Source organism: Prionailurus viverrinus, chromosome A3, assembly GCF_022837055.1.
Source record: "Prionailurus viverrinus isolate Anna chromosome A3, UM_Priviv_1.0, whole genome shotgun sequence".
NCBI lineage: Eukaryota > Metazoa > Chordata > Mammalia > Carnivora > Felidae > Prionailurus > Prionailurus viverrinus.
The window spans coordinates 27,397,747-27,411,659 of NC_062563.1; the positions used below are offsets into that span (position 1 = coordinate 27,397,747).

General features: G+C 41.7%; 1 pseudogene; it reads right to left on the minus strand.

Moving 5' to 3' along the window:
* Positions 1–11,112: 11,112 nt before the first annotated feature.
* On the minus strand, positions 11,113–12,601 carry LOC125162698 (E3 ubiquitin-protein ligase RNF14-like; annotated as a pseudogene).
* Positions 12,602–13,913: the final 1,312 nt, after the last annotated feature.

Genomic DNA, 13,913 nt, shown 5'->3' on the forward strand with positions numbered 1-13,913 from the left:
TTGCCCGTTTGTCTTACTAGGAGGGAAGGCCCACTTTTGTTATGGGTGCTGACCAGTATCCACTAACTCACTCTGTGTCTAGCCGGGACATGTGTTAAATGTTGTCAGCCCGCTAGGTCAACTTCAGGCAAGTTCGCTCCCTGTCTACATGGCTGACTAAAAACTACCCTGCTTTGGCTAACATTGTCAGAGCTCAGCCCTGCCGCAAAAACAGTTTTCCATCCTTCATGAACTAGCCACCCACTTCTGGAACCCTGCAGCCACGGAGCTTCGTATCCTGATCTCTGGTCCACAGAACTCAGATAATGGAGGACTCTCAGGGGTGCTGTGGTCCTGGCCTTGTTTTAGGATACCGAACTTACATGAGGATAGCCAACAACTGTAGCCTGGCATGAAAAAACAAAACCCAGCCAAGTAAATCTGAGGATCTAATTGGTTTTATTAAGCAATTTATGACATCCCATCTAGCAAATAGAAGGGAGCTCTGAGGAGTTGTACAAAACAGAAGGTTTTTATAGGAAAGAGTGTAGGGCAAGGAAGTTATTAGCAAAAGAAAAGAGAGGACCGTTGTAGCCTATATCCCTTTTTGTGGGGAGTGGGGGAGAACAAGGGGTTTTATCATGCAGATAAAACTTTGAATGGGGTAGGGGTGGCGGGTTAGGGACGGAGAGGGCCCTGTGACAGATGACTTCATTGGTGCTGACAAAAAAAAATTCCAGACTGACTAGTTAAGACTGCATTTCTGGGGGAGGCTGAAACTGCCATTAGGTTAGGTGTTGAGCCCTGGTTTGGTGACGTGGCTTAGCAGAAGAGATTCCATTTTGGGGCCTGTGGGTTTCTCTTTGACACTGGTTTCAGGCATCTTGGTGAATTTGCCCCCATGTTCATTTCTTGTCAATATCTCTTTCCGGCCCTTTTCTGCCAAGGTAGATTTAAGAGACTGGGGCCGCAGTGCTCGAATGGTAGGAGGCTCAGGCAGGGGTCTTAAGTCCAGGCTGGCACTGATACGTGGGCCACTTATTATGCTGTTACCTGTTGTCTCAGCTCCAAATCCAACCGACCGTGGCCCTTTTTGTAACGCTGACGCCAGCGCCCTGCACAACGCAGTCTTTCTTTGCAGTCGCTTCATTAGGCTCTGCCAATAGGGGGTGCTAGAGGGACACTGCGAGGCTCGGGGAGGAAAGCGCCCACATCCTGTTTGCTTCCTAAGGGTTTCCCGTCCTCGCCACCAGCACTGCCCAGCCTTGCTCTTTCTTCACTCTGGCATCGGCAGTGCATTTCCTTAGCCGTAGCTGGGTCCTATCTGCAATATTCGAGTATTTACAGAGCCAGCTTCATTGAGCCTCACGGAGAAAGCAGCTCTCGCTGAGCAGAGCTCTTTGCTCAGAAGTCTGGGTTTCGGCTCGATGGGGCCCTTCCTCCAAGTTCCTAAGTTTTAATACTTTCCATCTCTTTTCTTGTTGCCCCAGCCATAGTGGCTGATTCCTGAAGTTCCTATCTCTGTGACAGCTTTGTGTCCTAATTTTTTCAGTTCTTAAATGCCTCGTTCGTGATTCTTTATATTAAAGTTAATATTAAATTAGTTAATATTAACAGTCATGGTATGTTTAAGTATTAAATTCCTTCCATAAAAACAAGTGATAGGGCTCTGACCGATACAAGACTGATACAATATGCACTTAGATGAAGGGCTAGGGTAAAGAGACTGGAGTCCAAGCTGGGGAGAGACAGGGATCTCTGAGGGACTGCACTGGACATGGACAGATGGATTGGGGTGAACAGTGGGGGAGATATTGGGAAGAGGGCTCAGGACTACTCTTAGGTGGACAGTTGTAGTAGGGAAGTTAATGATTTGGATGGTCTGGATAGAGGATGAAATTTAAGGCCAGATGAACCTACGTGTGGGAATTAGGCAGGGTAATGGGCTATGTTGGGGCTATTGGTGGTACAGTTAGGTTGTGGTTAGCTTAAGGCTAAATCCGAGTAGACCCAAGGTAGAGTGGGGTTGGAAGTTGGATTTAGGATCGAGTCTGACCTTTGGCTTAGTCTGAGTGATGGTGTGAGTGATCAGAACGGAGGATTCGTTTGCACTTGGGTTGAACCTGGGTCTTGATTGGCCTTATCCTAAGTGGATCCATGTAACTGGGGTGAATCTGGGCCTACTGGAATGGAATTCAATTACCTCCTCAGAATGGAAAGTGTCTAGTGGCTTTTCCCCATAATTTCCTAAATTACTTGGGTGGGAACTTCACAGGCACTGACTGGTTCAAGCATAAGAATTTGGAGGTTGGGTAGAAGAAGAAACAGGGCTGGTAAGTTCAGAGGAGGCGCCTCTTGAAGCATTTCCAGAAGAGCACCGTGGGGGAAGTTTCTTACAGCCTTCCACTATTCAGAGTCAACATAACCATTCTCCCACCCTCTCCTTCCCTTTCTCTTCTTTCCTAGCCCCTCCTCAACTCTCTGCTTATTGGACATGGCCATTGCTCAATGGTTATTTTGGAATGGCCACCATTACTATTATATACTAACATAATGGCAGTTTCAGCCTGCCACAGAAATGCAGTCTTAACTAGTCAGTCAGGAATTTTTTTGTCAGCACCAATGAGGTCATCTGTCACAAGGCCCTCTCCATCCCTAAACCACCCCCACCCCTCCACGTAAACACACACACACCACCAACACAAAGGAAGATGAGGTACTCTGCATGATAAGACCCCTAGCTCTCCCCCACTCCCCACAGAAAGGGATAGCCTACAACAATCCTTTCTCTTCTTTTGCTAATAACTTCCTTGCCCTACATTCTTTCCTATAAAAGCCTTCCATTTTGTACAACTCCTCAGAGCTCCCTTCTGTTTGCTAGATGGGATTGCTTGATTCATAAATTGCTTAATAAAACCAATTAGATCCTCATTTACTTGGTTGGATTTTTTTTTTTTTTTCATGCCAGGCTTCAGTATGACAGTAATGACCACCATTACTGTCATCTTCTTGTGAAGAAGATGGAACACAGTCAAACTGGGCCCCAGAGAGGAAAGTGACCTTCTGAAGGGCATTTAGTAGGTCACAGGCAATGCTGAAACTACAATAGCCATCACACAGATATCTGTACGTAGTGAAGTTGGTATTTAAGAATGAAGATGTACTGTAGACATTTTTAGACAAGCAAAAATGGGAAGAATTTGCTGTAATAAGGTCTCACGAAAGGGCATTCTAAAGGACATGCTTCAGGCAGAAGGTCTGAGATTCCGGAAGGACAAAAAGTATGATATTTATAAAATACGTGGCAAATATAAGCAATCATTCACTTATAAAACACAACAATACTCTTTGGGGGGAACCGAAAGCAAACAAGATAGAATTAAATTTGTGTATAAATTAGGAGATGCGTATTTGATATGAAAAGGTAAAGAAAGATTGAAAGGAAAAGAAGACACAAAGATTTCCAAGTGAATACTAAGCCAAAGAAAGCTTTTTTAGCTCAATTAGTATTAGAAAAAATAGATTTCGAGGGAAAAAGCATCGCTGAGGTACAAAGGATCACTGCATAGCAAAATATGTTTTCAAACATATTCTTTGTATCTAATAATACACCATAGGGATATATGTGTACAAAAATAATCAGAAATATGGAAATTGATGAATCTACAATTAAAGTGAGAGATTTAAAAACCACCTTTCTCAGTAATTGATATTATAAACAATCAAGTTAATAAGTACTACTTAATAAGATAGAGCTAATATACACATGTAGAACACCACATCCTAACAATATTATTTTCAAGTATAGACAGAACATTTATAAAATATCATGACACAGTGGGAAAATCTCAACACATTTCAATGGATGAATAACATCTGAGTCTCTCTTCTGATTATGTTGTAGGCATGAATTAGGGGCTACTTTTATTTGCTTTTCTGATTGAATGATAGGGCTTTTTGGAGGGCTCTAGAGATCCAAATTTAAGTGGCTACAAAAAAATATCCAAAAACCTCACAGGCATTTAAAATATAACTCTTTTAGGGGTACCTGGCTGGCTTAGTTGGTAGAGCATGTGACTCTTTTTTTTTTTTTTTAAAGATTAAAAAAAAATTTTTTTTTCAACGTTTATTTATTTTTGGGACAGAGAGAGACAGAGCATGAACGGCGAGGGGCAGAGAGAGAGGGAGACACAGAATCGGAAACAGGCTCCAGGCTCCGAGCCATCAGCCCAGAGCCCGACGCGGAGCTCGAACTCACGGACCTCGAGATCGTGACCTGGCTGAAGTCGGATGCTTAACCAACTGCGCCACCCAGGCGCCCCATTAGAGCATGTGACTCTTGATCTTGGGATCATGGGGCAGGTGAGTTAGACCCCCACTTTGGGGGTAGAGTTTACTTCAAAAAAAATCTTTTCCTTAAAAAAAAAAATCTAACTCTTTTAGTTTTATCAACTGAAATTACCAGAAACAATAGCATCCTATTGGCAGTGAGCCTAATGCCCAGATGTTGGCCTCGAAGTCAGCTCTTTACTAAAAGGAATCTAGGCTGTTTTAGAGAAACAGCTGAATCTTTATCTAGTGCTGGGAACATACAAGGTGAGCAAAGGATATTTTCTTGTGCTGAAATCATGGAAGTTTTAAAAAATAACAGGTCATTATGGCATTATTTACAATAGTTAAGACTTGGAAACCACCTAAGTGTCCATCAATGGATGAACAAATGTGATATATATACATATATATATATATATTATACATATATATAATATTATGTTATACTACATATAATAATATTCCAATATATATTTGGAATATTATTCTGCCATAAAAAGGAGGAAGTCCTGCCATTTGCAACAACATGGATAGATCTTGAAGGCATCATGCTAAGTGAACTAAGTCAGACAAAGATAAGTACTGTATGATCTCATTCATATGTAGAATCTAAACTGGACTTACAGAAACAGGGAACAGATTGGTGGTTGCCAGGAGTGGAGGGTGCAGGTGGGAAAAATGGGTAAAGGTGGTCAAAAGGTTCAAACTTCCAGTTATAAGATGAATAAGTTCTGGGGACCTAACGTAGAGCAGAGTGACTATAGTTAACAACAGTGTATTGTGCACTTGAAAGTTGCTAAGAGAGTGAATCTTAAAAGTTCTCATCACAAGAAAAAACATTGTGTCTGTGAGGTGATGGATGTTAACTAAACTTATTGTGGTAATTATTTTGCAATATATACATATATCAAATCATTACGTTTTACTCCTTAAGCGAATACAATGCTATATGTCCGTTATATCTCAGTGAAGCTGGGATAGAGACCGAGGCAGCCCTAGATTGCCAAACCATTTGTTTTCACTGCGAGGCCAAAGCTCTTCCCACTAGTACATGTTCATAAGTTGAGGGCTATATAAACATGAATGGAGAAATAATGTCTTTATTGTCAAAAAAGCTCTAAGTGAAATTTAAGCATTTCCTTGATTTATGAATGTGGACAATGAATTCACTAGTATTAGTTATTCTTCTGACTTTACCACCAAAAGAAAGAAAAATAATCATATATTAAAGATGTTGTATATACGCTGAGATATCGCTGATGCTCATCACTATTTTGAAATTGCACTAGTTATCATACCTGTTATTTGAACTTATTTAAGACACTAATAAATATTTATAGTTTTATTTCAATATTTTAAAAAGTATGAGGCGGGGCGCCTGGGTGGCGCAGTCGGTTAAGCGGCCGACTTCAGCTCAGGTCACGATCTCACGGTCCGTGAGTTCGAGCCCCGCGTCGGGCTCTGGGCTGACGGCTCGGAGCCTGGAGCCTGCTTCCGAATCTGTGTCTCCCTCTCTCTCTGCCCCTCTCCCGTTCATGCTCTGTCTCTCTCTGTCCCAAAAATAAAATAAACGTTAAAAAATAAATAAATAAATAAATAAAATAAAAAGTATGAGGCATGTAAAAGGACACAGGCTCCTGCTGGAAGAAATGTCTGCTTCCTAAAGTGATGATAATCTGGGCGTCAAACGTCATGCCAAATATAATGGATTGAAATACACTGAATCAATGAAAAGACATAATTGCCTAATGATACTCAGAGGATGGATAACCAGAAAGACTCATATGTCACCCTTTAGGGCAGCCACAAAGCAAACTTCTTACTTTGAACACCAGTAACTAATTTGAATGCATTACGTAGTCATCCTGCCTCTCCAGTAGGAGCTATATTTCTAGTAATCAAATAGCTCTAGTTGATGAGGGAAAGTTCTATTTTACTGAGTTGTATCCTGAAAATCCTAAGGAGTTTATTGACTCAGGCAAGGACTATAATTTGTGTTAAATCCATTAGGTGTGTGATTGACATGGGATGACACATTTGTATAGGAAAAGTAGCACATATGGATTAATTGCAATATAAAAGGGGGAAACCAGCACTGTCCGATAAAAAGATCAGACACTCATCACTTTAATCCGGTTGTGAATCTGAATACTGAGTGACAGGCAGATATTAAGTGATCCCTGATGTGTTGCAATATCAAGAACATAGCTTCACCTCTGAGGCATTTTTGCAAAAAATATTACTTTGATTCAATAAAACCATTAGAACCAACCTCATATTGATGTGATATATTGGTTAACAGGCTGAAGAATACCAGACAAAACAGAGGAGGGGTCACCATAAGAACAATGGGCCCAGTGCCTTCAACAAGTCAGTGTGGGACAAAATGGGGACCGGGCTAGATTGAAAGAGGTTGAAGGGATATAAAAATCACATACGATGGTTTGGGCAGGCCAGCTTTCCAGAACACTTTGCTCTAGGATGAACAAAAATGCATAATAAATTTTGAAAATACTTCAAAGAAAAGCAATCTATCAAGAGTAGTAATGGAAGAAATATAAACCTGAATAGATCAACCAAGCATGAAGACATTGGCATGGTGCTCAGAAGGCTCTCCTCCCACTAAGTCTCATGCTCATAAAGTATTAACACTGAGTTCTAGTTTGTTTTGCTTAAAACCATCCTTGTTCACACGCTTTTGCCCTAGCATAATTATTAATAATGCTTTCCTTTATTCTCAAATGTGTCCTTTTTACATTCATTAATTATGGTTGAGTTAGATGGTCATCTCAGATCTTGCAAACTTTAAGGGAGCAATTAATTCCTGTCTTACACAAGATGTTCCGGAAAATAGAGGAAATGTAAGAGCTGCCCAGATGATTTTAGGAGGTATTATCTTGATTTCAAACACAGACAACGATAAAGAACAGAAAAACAATAGGCCATATTTCCTTTGTATGTATGTGCTTGAATTGCAAATGAAATTCGTAGATAATCAAACTGAAGACTATGTTAAAAATATACTATGATTAATTAGGGTAGATCTAAAATTGTGAGGATGATATAATATCAGAAAACCTAACAACGTAATTCTCTGTTAATAAACAGAAAAGGATTATAGGATTACCTTAAATGATCCAGAGAAAGTATTTTATAAATTAAAAAAACTAACTATAGGGGCGCCTGGGTGGCTCAGTCGGTTGAGCGTCCGACTTCAGCCCGGGTCACGATCTCGCGGTCCGTGAGCTCGAGCCCCGCGTCGGGCTCTGGGCTGATGGCTCGGAGCCTGGAGCCTGCTTCCGATTCTGTGTCTCCCTCTCTCTCTGCCCCTCCCCCGTTCGTGCTCTGTCTCTCTCTGTCTCAAATATAAATAAACGTTAAAAAAAAAAAATTAAAAAAAAAAAACTAACTATAGTAGAAGATCCTAAGAAATTAGAAGAAAAGAACTCACTAAACATGCTAAAGACTAAAAGTCAAACTCTTGGGGAGAATGTTATATTTAAACAAGGAATTTTGGATACATTCCATTTAGAACTGGAAGGAAACAGTGCAAATGTTTACTGTAACAAGGGAGAACATGGCCCATGCTATTAGGAAAAATAAGAAATAGGTGCAAGGACGGAAAAGGTGGAGATACAATCGTCATTACTTACAGATGATACAACCCCTTACCTGGAGAAACCAACAGAATCAATCAAAGAACAAACTAAGAGAATTCAGAAGAGAGTTCAACAGGTTTGCTGGATATAAGGTCAACTCATGAAAATCAAAAGCATTTTTCCATGTTACCAATGATCACGTGGAAGCACAGTCTTCCCACTTAACCATTCTAGTAATATCCAAACCATTTGTCAATTTTTATAAATTGTTGATGCAGTCTTCTATTTTGCTTGGCTGTTACTGTATAAATGTTGCTTTGGTTTGAGTTGGTTAAGAATAAGAAAATACATCCAACTGCTCTCAAAGGGCCCTTTGTTTTATGGCCCTTGTTAAACAGCAGGACCAAGGCTCACATTCCACACTCTATATGGCTCCAAAGCCCATGCTCTTTCCACTGGACTACATTTTTCCCCTTGATGTTGGGACTTTGTAGGCTATGCCTAAAATCTAAATTCATTAATCTGGTGTTCAAAGTCCCCCACAATCCAACCTTCTCACTGCTTACTAATTTGTATTTGCTAGCCCTTGGGCTAGATCTGGCCTTGCATCTGCTGCTAGGGACACAGAGATACTCAGTGCCCAAACTAATAAATTGGGTAAATGGAAAGCGAATAGGCAACATCACCTCTTTATCGTAGTTTCTGCGATTCTCTTTTAATGGGGAAAGTGAGCTTGCTTAAGCAAAAGTGAAGTACAGGAAAGGGAAGGAATAATGTTTCTCTTTGGCTTTACCCAAGGATGGATTATGAATACCTCAGTGCCAGGGGTTCTGTGCTTCTAAGTTCTGATAGATCTCCAAATAACCCTGAACTGCAGCTTGCTCAGCAGCTGGCCTGCTGGTCAACCCCGGGAAGGACTCACGAAAGTTGACCGTGCTTCCCTGCTTTGGTGTCACAATCTCACTGCATTCTCTACCCAGCCTCAACAAGACAGAGGTCTGCCCTCTGCTTCCAGGACCCTCCTCCTTCAGCTCCTCTCTGCTAGCAGGGAAAAAAGATGGAGATGTTTGGTGGCTTCCATAGAGCAAAGCTTACATCTGTTCTGTCTTTTTTTAATGACAATTTTTAAAATTGTTTTTATTTTTAAGATTAAGCATCCTTGGGGCGCCTGGGTGGCGCAGTCGGTTAAGCGTCCGACCTCAGCCAGGTCACGATCTCGCGGTCCGGGAGTTCGAGCCCCGTGTCAGGCTCTGGGCTGATGGCTCAGAGCCTGGAGCCTGTTTCCGATTCTGTGTCTCCCTCTCTCTCTGCCCCTCCCCCGTTCATGCTCTGTCTCTCTCTGTCCCAAAAATAAATAAATGTTGAAAAAAAAAATTAAAAAAAAAAAAGATTAAGCATCCTTGCTAACGATCTAGACACAGTTCTTGCTGATTCTTTGCATATACATACATAAAATGGTTAAAAAATGATTCCCCAATTTTCAGGGATGGGATAGGAAAAAAGAACATGTTCATGGATGTAGCTGAATTCTCCTCGTTCTCAAAAAAATCTTTATTTTGCTACCAAGGCACTCATCAAACCATAAGGAAAGGCAATTTTTCAAAAAGCAAACAAAACCCTCAATAGAGATCTAAGTACCGGGCCCAAATTACCCCCCCCCCCCCCAAAGACACTGCTATTGTAAAAAAAAAGTAGGAAGCCAAATCCCTATAGTTCATTAAAAAGCAACTTTAAAAAGAATTCAGAAAGTTAAGATTGGAACTACAGTGATGCAGACAGGATAAAAAAGCAGATAAAAAAAGTTTAGCTCGAGAATATAATAGGTTTTGTCCTATTCTAGCAGAGGTAATGGAACTCTATGCTGCTGGAAATAATATTAAAATTGTCCTCACCAACAGAAGGTAGGGTGAGGTTAAAGGGAGAGAATATAGAACAAAAGACAGCAAAGGGACAAATTGTTCTGAATCTAGGCTTTACTTCCCAGGCAAGACGAATGGGGTTGAACTTCTTCTGAGCCACTCTCATTAAATTGTAGACTTGACTCAAAACCAGGGACCATGCACCACTAAGAAATAAAGAAGTGACTCACAGTCTTTATGGATATTAAAATATTTTTTAAAATTATCTATAAATTTCTATTCCGAAAAGCAGTAGTTCAAAATGAAGCCAGGCCATCCAGTCAGTTATAGAATAAAGGGCTCCCTCCAAAGAGAACTAATTTAGCAGAAATCTAGGTTGGAAGGGATGTAACATGGAATAAATGAGATGAGGTTCTCAGCACAATTTGAATAAGGCTTCTTACCCACCTCCATTTTAAGTAGTACCAAAGGGGCTCACATAAAATATATTAGAGGGATGCTTCTCAGAGGCAAAGCAGGTCTATATGTCTAACTCATGACCCCATCTCATTACCTAACGCTTGGGGAAGAAAACAAATGTTTAATTTTTATTTCTTTATTTTTATTTGAATGTAGTTGACGCACAGTGTTACGTTAGTTGCAGGTGCACAACATAGTGATTTGACAAGTTAAAATTTTTTTTTTCAACGTTTATTTATTTTTGGGACAGAGAGAGACAGAGCATGAACGGGGGAGGGGCAGAGAGAGAGGGAGACACAGAATCGGAAGCAGGCTCCAGGCTCTGAGCCGTCAGCCCAGAGCCCGACGCGGGGCTCGAACTCACAGACCGTGAGATCGTGACCCGGGCTGAAGTCGGACGCCCAACCGACTGCGCCACCCAGGCGCCCCGTGATTCGACAAGTTTAGACGTTATGCCGTGCTCAGCACAAGTGCATCTGTCTCCATACAACACTATTACATTGACTGTATTCTTTATGCTGTACCTTTTATTGCCGTGACTTATTAATTCACTGGAAGCCTGTATCTCCCACTCCCCTTCACCCAATAAAAATTTAATTTTTAACTATTCAAAGTTTGGGACACATTGTACTATTTATGTTTGATATCCAGTTTTCATTTGCTGAGACTTACGGCTTATAATTTTCCTAATTATGCTCACTGAAAAATGTATGAACGTGCCTAAATAAGTAATACCATATGAAAATATAAACCTTGTTCTTCCATATCTTTTACATAGGAAGAGTGAATGAATGGCCCCCTAAAACTTCTACGAAGTTACTTTGTGTATTTAATAAAACTAAGCTAAACTATTCCACTTTCACATCTTGTGCAGTAGGAGGTAACTAGTCTTCAATCTCATCTTCCCAAATATCTCCATTAACATCCACAGCCTGTGTTAACTGTTACAACCAGTTAAGACATGGGGAATCAGGATCAGTGAAGTGTTCATAAGGGCCTGCTCTAGAGCAAGAACTCAACCCAACAGAAACATTGCAAGCCCTCTTGTTATATCCATCTAATTTCTCCATGGGAGTCTCACAACACGGGCAGGTTTTTTAATTCTTTTCTCGTCACTTCTTACTTTCCATCTCTTCCAGTGCCTTCTTACCACACCTCTGTTCCAAAAGTCTTTTACTGGCCTCGCCTGCTTGCAAGTACTCATTTCATAAAACTTAATTTTTCTGCAGTCAACTTATGTCGAGAGATCCCATATGGTAGCGTCAGCCTGAACAAGATACAGAAAGCAAAGCTGCAGCCAGGGAAGATGTCCATTGTGCAGCCAGGCTCCCACATTTCAGGTAGCTGGCAACATGACATCACATCTGCCATCGAGTCCGCGGTGGCCGGAGGGGAGGGCGATCATAACGGGAAAATAACTCTGCTTCTACTAGTTCTTTGACCTGACCCAGAGTGGCCACCAAAGGGCACCTGGGTCCTGGGCAGTTGAGGCATTGAACTTGGCCATCTCTGATCTGGATTTCAAAGTAGTCTTTCGGACAGCCTTTGAAGTACGCATGCCTGCACTTCCAAAAGTACATGCATTCACTCATTCACTACCCACCTTCTCACACAAACAGATATTGCACAGGAACAAGTTACCATTAAAGCATTTTATCTGCTGAGCTTGATCCAAGTCCAAGATTTCCTGGCTCAGACTCAACCGTGATTCCACATCTTGTGTGGGGCTCTCACCCACAACTTCCTCTTGTTTATATCAGGTCTGGCAGGTCCTCCAAAGAGGCTTGAGCTATCCTCTGCACTTTTTTCTGAGAACCCATCCTGAGGTCAAAAGGAGAGACAATATTCAGCTAGGGTCTCTTCCTTAAGAAATTGCATCTGGGCAGGGTGCCTGGGGGGCTCAGTGGGTGAAGCCTCGGATTTCCGCTTGGGTCATGATCTCATGATTCGTGAGTTTGAGCCCCGCGTCCTCTGTGTGGACAGTTCGGAGCCTAGAGCCTTCCTCGGATTCTATGTCTCCCTCTCTCTGCCCTCCCCCCGCTCGCCCTCTGTCTCTGTCTCTGTCTCTCTCTCAAAAATAAACAAACATTAAAAAAAAAGAAAAGAAGAAAGAAATTCCGTCCAGGCAAACAGGACCACGCTGTCATGGTGTTCTTACAGCAGGTTGTCTAAGAGTTTGCAGAAGCAAATAGCGCTCAAAAATGCCTTCAGATTTTGTGAAAAATCTAAATAGATCCTGGTGTCTCCACCTTGGAGGGATTCTTGTTTTTGTTTTTGTTTTTGTTTTGTTTTTTTTGCAAATTCATTTCCATCATAAATACTCACCAGGGCCAGCAATTCATCCTCCTGAGCTTCTAGGTTTTCTGACTACATTTACATCCAAGAAGCTGAGGACAATATGACACTACAGCCTGTGTTTCATTCCACTTTTGAAAGTGGTTCTTTTGGAAGGAGGAGAACTCTTTTTTTTTTTTTTCAACATTTATTTATTTTTGGGACAGAGAGAGACAGAGCATGAACGGGGGAGGAGCAGAGAGAGAGGGAGACACAGAATCGGAAACAGGCTCCAGGCTCCGAGCCATCAGCCCAGAGCCTGACGCGGGGCTCGAACTCACAGACCGCGAGATCGTGACCTGGCTGAAGTCGGACGCTTAACCGACTGCGCCACCCAGGCGCCCCGGAAGGAGGAGAACTCTTGAAAAACAGTAGGTGTTCATTTATTGCTAGCAATCGTCATCATTATCCTTATTATCCTCACAACAGTCCTGGGAGGTAGGCGCTCATTCTTATCTCCATGCCTTTGCAGAAAATGAAGAAGTACCTACAAGTAAATTAGTAGAATTAACAGGAAAGCTTAATAACTTTCCTTGCAACAAGATCAACCACAATTGGCAAGTGAAGGAAGAGTATACCGTAGAAACCAAGGGTAGAACGGTGGTTTCCAGGGTTCTGAGGGCAGGTGAGGGGAAATGGAGAGACGGTGGTCCAAAGGTATAAACTCCCAGTCATGAGATGAATAAGTTCCGGACATCTAATGTACAACATGGTGACTAAAGTTAACAATACAGTATCGTATACGTGACGTGAAAGTTACTAGGGGAGTAGATCTTAAATGTTACCCCACAGAAAAAGGGTAACTATGTGACAGGATGGAGGCATTAGCTAATGCTACAGTGGTAATCCTTCTGCAATATGGAAGAGTATCAAATCATCGTCTTCTACACCTCAGACTTACACAATGTTGTACATCAATTGTATCTCAATAAAGCTGGGGAAAAAGTCATTAGGACCACTCAAGGTATTTTCTCCCTTTCTGAGAAAAGTTATTTAAATCAATGCGCCCACACATAAAATTCTGCCAAAAAAAGAGAATACAGGTAAAAGAAAAGACACATTTACAATGGAATAGAAAAACATCAAGTAACTAGGAACAAAGCCAAAGAGAGTCAAGATTTCTACGTGGGAGGGGCGCCTGGGTGGCGCAGTCGGTTAAGCGTCCGACTTCAGCCAGGTCACGATCTCGCGGTCCGTGAGTTCGAGCCCTGCATCAGGCTCTGGGCTGATGGCTCGGAGCCTGGAGCCTGTTTCCGATTCTGTGTCTCCCTCTCTCTCTGCCCCTCCCCCGCTCATGCTCTGTCTCTCTCTGTCCCAAAAATAAATAAAAAACGTTGAAGAAAAAAAAAAT